Source organism: Salvelinus sp. IW2-2015, linkage group LG31 (genome assembly GCF_002910315.2).
Source record: "Salvelinus sp. IW2-2015 linkage group LG31, ASM291031v2, whole genome shotgun sequence".
Classification (NCBI taxonomy): Eukaryota; Metazoa; Chordata; class Actinopteri; order Salmoniformes; family Salmonidae; genus Salvelinus; species Salvelinus sp. IW2-2015.
Genome location: NC_036870.1, coordinates 3,556,473 through 3,565,615, shown reverse-complemented (window position 1 = coordinate 3,565,615; position 9,143 = coordinate 3,556,473). Strand labels below are relative to the sequence as shown.

General features: G+C 40.3%; 1 long non-coding RNA gene across 1 annotated transcript; it reads left to right on the top strand.

Annotated features, from left to right (window-relative positions):
* The first annotated feature begins 4,261 nt into the window (after nucleotides 1–4,261).
* Nucleotides 4,262–7,549, top strand: LOC111955415 (uncharacterized). Its single transcript, XR_011474506.1, has 3 exons — nucleotides 4,262–4,482; nucleotides 5,443–5,549; nucleotides 6,708–7,549. It is a non-coding gene; the product is annotated as an uncharacterized lncRNA (long non-coding RNA).
* Nucleotides 7,550–9,143: the final 1,594 nt, after the last annotated feature.

Sequence of the window (9,143 nt, the reverse complement as noted above, 5' to 3'; positions counted from 1 at the left end):
GGCAGAGCTCCTATGGTGCAGATAGCAAGTTCACATTTATCCAAACCCAACAGAAAGTTCAACTTCTACTTCCCTGACATTGAAAACAAGTCTGCAAAACTTGACTGGGTGCGTAAACCACGTTTCTGTCAAATTTACACCTAATTTAGGAATCGCATGAGCATGAGGGTGTACTATTAGCAGGTGTTTTAAAGGTACAGTACCCCAAAATGTTTGGGAACTACTTGGCTAATAGCATTTTTAATAATTCAAGAGGTCTTCAAAATCAATTAATGATCCTTGGTATGACCTTAAAACAATGACATATAGTTTAGTAGACCCCCCTTAGACTCTAATCCACATCAAGTAACTCGTGCAACGCGGACTGTGAAGAAATACGCAAACACACATGCACACACATATATTGTTGTGCTATACATTTTGTAATGTAGATATGTGGTGGTGTAATAATGTTATATGATGTACTGTTTTGTTTTTGTGTGATGTAATTGCCTTACTTATTTTTGACCCTAGGAAGAGTAGCTGCTGCCTTGGCAGAAACTAGTGGAGATCCCTAATAAATACAATACTCTTATCTAAAGCGACTTACAGAAGCAATAAGGGTTAAGTGAATTGCTCAAGGGCACATCGATGGATTTAACACCTAGTCGGCTCTGGGATTCGAACCAGCAACATTTCCGTTAGGCTACCTGCCGCCCACTACCTGCCGCCCTTTTAGACCCACTTGCAAATTGAAAGTAATCTGGTGGAGTGAACAAGTGACTTTGTGTATTTGTTTGTTGTACTCAGTCAATTGTAAAGAGTTTTGAAACATGATTCATTTTGATGATCTGTTTAGATTTTTATGCTAAGAGTTGGGAAAATGTACCACATGAAAATTGCACCAAAGTGAGTGATTCAAAAAAAGATATATTACAAAACTTTTGATAATTCAAAACAGCAAAAAAAGAAAGATTCCTTTCTAGGATTTTCTTTATTTTAATTCCATAATACATGCACCACACATGATTGTAGTAACTTAAGGATACATAAAATAAATGCCTATGMAAGGMTTAAGAATTCAATGTTACAGCTTCAACAATACACTGATCGACTTCCACAACAATATGTATCTTAACATTCATGAACAGAAACTGTGTGAAAACAAAATTTGTGTCTTWAATMCATTCTGAGACATGTGCTTCTCTCTCATTTAACCATGTCAACTAACAATTTTTAGATTGGTAAATTAGGGGCTATTCCCATTGATGGAAGTTTAAGGAGAGGAAGAGATTTCAATTGACATAATATGTGCATAAGCTTTCAATTTACATTATGTCCTTGCCTTACCTTTCGTTGTGGCTGGCAACGTGACATTCTTTCTCTGCAGCTCCAAACAGTAAATATCAGTTTACTTGTAGCCACTATCTAGTTAGCTCTAGTTAAGATCTAGTTAGCTCTAGTTAAGATCTAATTAGCTCTAGTTAAGATCTAGTAATGGGATTTTCAGTTATTTTTACTGACTCTGATCTTTTCGACTTATTTAGTTAATTTGAGGTAGTAGCACGTAGGATTCATGATTCTACAGGCCTCTTGTTCACATCTCGTTCACCATAGGGGGCACGCAGGAACCCTACCGGTAAAAATGAATGGAACAATCGAAAAAGAGGCATGGTTCTACAAGCCTCTCGTTCACACGTCCATAGCGGGCTAATTGGAGCTTTCATTTGTTACTGAGACCTGTAAAAATGTTTTTTTTAAATTGCATTTGTTGATTGCTAGGCATACACATAAGATTATTTCGTGATACATTTCAAACAAGGTCTATTTGTGGCCGCAACCGGACAAGATTGTGAACGACTCTTGGCGGAATGCATTGCTTGACTGCCGTGAGGATGATAAGCACAATATAACTTCAGCCCCCCAAACGACTAAAATGAACGAGTCACTCAGAAAAAACGAATCATTACTCTCGAGTCAGTAAAAACAGTCGCTCAAAAATAACGAATCATTCGCAAACTGCGGTGCGCCCAGAAGAATGTACCGCCACTACGTTGATACTTTCTTTTGTCTGGGTGCTAAAATGTTTTTTTTTTTAAATAAATAATGTGATGGGAGGTGCAACCAAATCTCCCTTAGTAGCTCTGGCTACTGATATAACGCATTTAGTTGAGAGAGTTAAATTGTTTAACTGCACAAATGGAGTGATTGCACAAATCAGTTGACTGCTTGTGTGGGTATGGAGACCTGCGAGCCAATGTGGCCCCTCATTAAGAGTTCCGATTTTTTGTGGCACCCAGTTGCCCATCCCTGGTGTAGGGGGATGGGGAGTTTCTACCAAGCACGTTGTTCAGGTGAGCTGAATGAGAGGAGGGGATGGGGTGGGATGGTGTTTGAGGAGGAGTTGAGTACTTACTAGCTCTTCCAGTGAAGCAGCTACTTGTGTTGGTTGTGCAGACCTGATCAGCAGCATTTAGGCAAACGCCCATTAGACCCACATCGCATTTGTTACACGTCAGCGACTCCGCTGAAACACAGCGTTGGGTGGGGTTAAACAATCAGATCACATGGCTTCACACACAACACACAATGGCTGAGTGAGAGAGGAAACATGACAATGATGAAATGTTAATTGTTTGTTTCTGTTCGACACATAGGAGGTTGTAAATACATCTGCCAGTACAGAATAAACAGGGGGCATCTTTGTGTAAGGTTGTGTTTCATYACTGAAGACCTCAGATGATTTMATGTGTGGTCATAGACATCTGAGCCCTTTGGCRCACACCCTTGTTTGGTGTGCTATACACTACCACAGCAGTACAGGTATGTGGCCCCCCTGGCTTAGACATGGCTTAGACTCTGATGGGTTAATACAATAAGGAACCAAATCCAAATGTTTCAAATGTTCTGAAGAGAAAAGACCATGACACCCAATCAAATGCCTTTTTTAGCATCCAATGCCAATGCCATGCATGGCACTGTTTGGGGAATGGCATCTACATATGTTGTCAGGTAGGTGACGACCAGTAATGAAACCTATTTGATCTGGATGTATTATTGTTGTAATCACAAGAAGTCGGTCCCTCTCCTTGTTCGGGTGGCGTTCGGTGGTCGACGTCACCGGCCTTCTAGCCATCGACGATCCACTTTTCATWTTCCATTTGTTTTGTCTTTGTCTTACACACCTGGTTTCAATCCCCRAATTACTTGTTCATTATTTAACCCTCTGTTTCCCCATGTTTGTTTGTGAGTAATTGCTTATTGTATTGCGGTCCGTATTTGTGTCCTTGTATTTATACGACGTGTATTGTGATATTGTTGAGTAAAATTGCTTTCATTACTCATATCTGCTGTCCTGCGCCTGACTCATCTCACCAGCTACACACAGACGCTTTACACACTGCCTCCAGCCATTTAGCCAATATGGAGGTCAAGATTTTACAGTCCYCTTTAAGAATTTTTAAAAAGAATAATGTGCAAATATTGTACAATCCAAGTGTGCAAAACTCTTAGAAACTTACACAGAAAGACTGCCAAAGATGATTCTAACATGTATTGACTCAAGGCGTGTGAATATTATGTAAATGAGATATTTCTGTATTTGTGAGAACAGAAATCTATTTAATCCATTTTGAATTCAGGCTGTAACACAACAAAATGTGGCAAAAGTCAAGGGGTATGAATACTTTCTTAAGGCACTGTATAGCTAAGAAATTTGAATTATTCACAAGCTGGGTTTTTCYAAGCTTGGACATTCTTTAGTGTACTATCCGGTGTCAAACAAACCTTCCTTGTTGCCCTGTTGTATAGTGGTAGAGCATCCTATTTGTTTTAGCTGCATCTTAAAATATACTTCTGTGACCAGTTTGAAATGCACAATGATTGAATGGTATCTGTTAGGCCTATAAGTTTCATGTTTTTGATAAACACCCCTGAGTGGATTCTCTCTTGTGAACCACTCTTCCTGCTGAGTTGCACAGTGTATATTCGATAGTATACTTTCACCTCATCATCACCTGAGTGTGACTATCACCTGATATGAAAGGACAATCTCAGGTGATATTCAGTCAGTTGGCTTGTATAAGGTTAACCTGGCACCAGTTGCTGTGCGATGACATACCTGGGCTTTGTTTGAATAACAGAGGAATTCAGTGACACCTAGATACTGTAAATCAGAAATMTCCCTCCTTCCGCCCATCCCACCACCTGCTCCCTCCTCAACCACTTACATGAGTAAACCTCTCATTCTAAACATTCACACCTTTCAGAGGATGACCGAAAACCGGTCGAACTCCATTTCCCCCCTCCTCCTTTCACCCACCAAACCAATTCTGACAGTATAAAATCCCATGTCTTTGACCCAGGCTTTACCAGTTGGTTTTGCTAAATAAGACGTTTGAAAAGGATTCTTTTTGCGATCAAATCTCAACTCATCACGTCTGTCAAGATGAACAAAATCGTTTTTGGAATCCTTGCAGTTGTTGCATCTTTTATGCTAGGTGAGTCTAATTAATCGTCAACGCCACTCGCTCACAAACAAAACTGAGGATGCAATTTGCTTGGACAATATTGTATTTCAATTGTTATCATGACAGGGTCAATTTAGCTACAGGTTTGTTCCTGCAACAATTCTCATCCATAGGTTTTATGATACGTGTCCGTTCTATTCAGTCTAAAGGATAGTCTACTTTATTAGAGGCACTTTTTGGTGTTTATTTTTGGCTTCGGGTTGTCGTTTCATTTGTAAKGTTTTTGAGTTTGTAGTCTAGTTATGTAGCAATGTCAAGCATCTCCTGGCTAGTGTTTTTTCAAGCATGTAGCAATGCTAGTAGAAACTGTAAGCATTAGCTAGCGGCACATTCAACAGCAGGGACCTGGGTGTAGAAGGTAGAGAGCTCTTTCCCTATGCTTTTGAATACACTGCTAAGTGATTGTTAATTGACTGGTCAGAGAAATTGCTACAGAAACTTCGTAGAGACCTACTCTGTAGGAGTTAACATTTGGTCAGGGGGTCTTCATTCACAATCCTACAGAGAATGATGTAGTAGACAGCAGTGATGATCGCGAATTACAATTCTGTATGATTCATGTAATGTCTATGATGTAATGACATGCCATTTCAGTGAATCTGAATTATTATGTATGATAAAGGCCACATACCTGTACTGCTGTGGTAGTGTATAGCACACCAAACAAGGGTGTGGGCCAAAGGGCTCAGATGTCTATGACCACACATCAAATCATCTGAGGTCTTCAGTTATGAAACACAACCTTACACAAAGATGCCCCTGTTTATTCTGTACTGGCAGATGTATTTACAACCTCCTATGTGTCGAACAGAAACAAACAATTAACATTTTATCATCATTGTCATGTTTCCTCTCTCACTCAGCCATTGTGTGTTGTGTGTGAAGCCATGTGATCTGATTGTTTAACCCCACCCAACGCTGTGTTTCAGCGGAGTCGCTGTACGTGTAACAAATGCCAATGGGGCCTGATGGGCGTTTGCCTAAATCCTACTGATCAGTCCTGCCCAACCAACACAAGTAGCTGCTTCACTGGAAGAGCTAGTAAGTACTCAACTCTCCTCAAAAACCATCCATCCCATCCCCTCCTCTCATTCAGCTCACCTGAACAACGTGCTTGGTAGAAATCCACACCATCACCAGGGATGGGCAACTGGGTGCCACAAAAAATCGGAACTCTTAATTGAGGGGCCAACATTGGCTCGCAGGTCTTCCATACCCCACACAGCAGTCAACTGATTTGTGCAATCACCTCCATTTGTGCAGTTAAACAATTAACTCTCTCAACTAAATGCGTATATCAGTAGCCAGAGCTACTAAGGGCAGATTTGGTTGCACCTCCAATCACATTATTTATTGAAAAAAAACATTTTAAGCCACCAGACAAAAGAAAGTATCAACGTAGTGGCGGTACATCTTCTGGGCGCACGCGCAGTTTGCGAATGATTCGTTATTTTTGAGCGACTGTTTTTACTGACTCGAGAGTCATGATTCGTTTTTTTCTGAGTGACTCGTTCATTTTAGTAACAAATGAAAGCTCCAATTAGCCGCGCTATGGACGTGTGAACGAGAGGCTTGTAGAATCATGCTTTTTTCGATTGTTCCATTCATTTTTGCCGGTGGGGTTCCTGCGTGCCCCCTATGGTGAACGAGATGTTGAACAAGAGGCCTGTAGAATCATGAATCCTACGTGCTACTACCTCAAATTAACTAAATGAGTCAAAGATCAGAGTCAGTAAAAATAACTGAAATCCCATTACTAGATCTTAACTAGGCTAACTAGATCTTAACTAGAGCTAACTAGATCTTAACTAGAGCTAACTAGATAGTGGCTACAAGTAAACTGATATTTACTGTTTGGAGCTGCAGAGAAAGAATGTCAGTTGCCACCCACAACGAAAGGTAAGGCAAGGACATAATGTCAATTGAAATCTCTTTCTCTCCTTAAACTTCCATCAATGGGAATAGCCCCTATTTACCAATTTAAAAATTGTTAGTTGACATGGTTAATTGAGTGACTGACAACAGTAAGTTGAGACCCCAACTGGATATTGATCTGCGAATTTCGCCAATTTCCCATCCCTGCCACACACACACACACACACACACACACACACACACACACACACACACACACACACACACACAGAGAGAATCAGGTTCATTATTATTCTAACCCTCATATCTTCTCTCTCTCTCTAGCCTTCCCCTCTCTCACTGCTTTCCCAGGCTTCAACACCCAAGGCTGTCTGGAGAATGCTAAGTGCAACATCACCAACACCAACGAAACCCTCCTGACTGTTTCCTACACCACTGTCACGACCTGCTGTGACACCAACAAGTGTAACCCAATCATAATCAGCGGCGCAACCTCTGCCAAGCTCTCTGTCACCGCAGCCCTCAGTGCCGCTCTGGTGGCCTCCGTGTGGGGCAGCATGCTGTACTAGAACAACTAGAAGACACATTCTGATTCTGATTCCAAAGAACCAGAAGACAGCCCCTACATCGAAATAATAATGTAAAGACCAATCCTAGTCTGTTTTTACATCATGAAATGTTTTCTTAAACCGGTTTGACAACAGTTTGTTTCATTCACACTGCATGTTTAAACCGGCTTGACTTGTTTTTCTCATGTTTTGATGCTATGCTGTCACATCATCCTCTCAAGTTCTTTGCCTCCTATCAGAGTAATGCACTGAGTATCCATAATCAAGGGCGTTTTAGTTATCACCTCAAATTTTGCAGAGAGAAGCACATGTCTCAGAATGCATTAAAGACACTCACTTTGTTTTCACACAGTTTCTGTTCCTGAATGTTAAGATAKWTATTGTTGTGGAAGTCGATCAGTGTATTGTTGAAGTTGTAACATTGAATTCTTAAACCTTCCATATGTGTTTTTCTTCGTTCTAATTAAGCTTAAGTTACTACAATAATGGGTGGCGCTTGTATTATGTAATGAAAATAAAGAAAATAATGGAAAGCAATATTTCATTTTTTGCTGTTTTGAATGATCAGAAGTTTTGCAATAAAAACAAATCACTCACTTTGGTGCAATTTTCACGTGGTACATTTCCCCAACTCTAAGCATAAAAATCTAAACAGATCATCAAAACGAATCATGTTTCAAAACTCTAAGTACATTTTTCAATTGACTGAYTACAACAAACAAATTCACAAAGTCACTTGTTCACTGCACCAGATCACTTTCAATTTCCATTTTTTTGCACCTAAARGTCTATATTGGTGGGCGGCAGGTAGCCTAACAGAAAGGTCACTGGTTCGAATCCCAGAGCCGACTAGATGAAAATTCTGTCTGTGTGCCCTTGAGCAATTCACTTAACCCTTATTGCTTCTGTAAGTCGCTTTAGATAAAAGTATTGTATTTATTAGGGATCTCCACAAGTTGCTGCCTAGGCAGCAGCTACTCTTCCTGGGGTCCAAACAAATTAAGACAGTTACATCACACAAAAACAAAAATAAAACAGTACATCATATGACATTATTACACCACTACATATCTACATTACAAAATGTATAACACAACAATATTACAATGTATGTGTGTAGAGTGTGTGTGCTAGCGTGTTTGCGTGTGTGTTTTTCTTCACAGTCTGCGTTGTTCCATAAGGTGTAGTTTTATCTGTTTTTTAAATCTGATTTTACTGCTTGRATSAGTTARRTGATGTGGAATAAAGTTCCATGTAGACATGGCTCTGTGCAGTACTGTGRGTTTCCCAAAGTCTCTGAACTTGGGGACTGTGAAGAGACCCCTGGTGACATGTCTTGTGGGATATGCATGGGTGTCTGAGCTGTGTGCTAGTTGTCTGAACAGACAGCTTGGTGCTTTCAACATGTCAAAACCTTTCAAAAGACAAGAAGTGACGCAGTCAATCTCTCTACTTTGAGCCAGGAGAGACTGACATGCATGTCGCTGATGTCAGCCCTGTGTGTACATTTAAGGGCCAGCCGTGCTGCTCTGTTCTGGCCCAAATGTAATTTGCCAACCTCTTTCTGACACTTGACCATATGACTGGGCAGTAGTCCAGTTGCAAAAAAACTTGGGCTTGTAGGACTTGTTTTTTTGATAGCAATGTTAAGAAAGCAACGCTTTATTACTTATTACTGGCAGACTTCTCCCCATCTTAGCTACCGTTGCATCAATATGTTTTGACAATGACAGTTTACAATCCAGGGTTACTCCAAGCAGTTTAGTCTCCTCAACTTGCTCAATTTCCACATTATTCATTACGAGATTTAGTTGAGGGTTAGGGTTTAGTGAGTGATTTGTCAACACAATGCTTTGAGTTTTTAAAATATTTTGTACAACTTGTTACCCATTCTGTACAGCTTACTACTTGTTACCGATTCTGAAACTGACTGCAGCTCTTTGTTAAGTGTTAGAGTGATTTCACTTGCTGCGGTAGCAGACGTGTATAATTTTGAGTCATCAGCATACATAGACTGATTTCAAGGTTTTAAGGTTTTACTGCTAACCTACAAATCATTACATGGGCTTGCTCCTACCTATCTGTCCGATTTGGTCCTGCCGTACATACCTACACGTACGCTACGGTCACAAGATGCAGGCTTCCTAATTGTCCCTAGAATTTCTAAGCAAACAGCTGGAGGCAGGGCTTT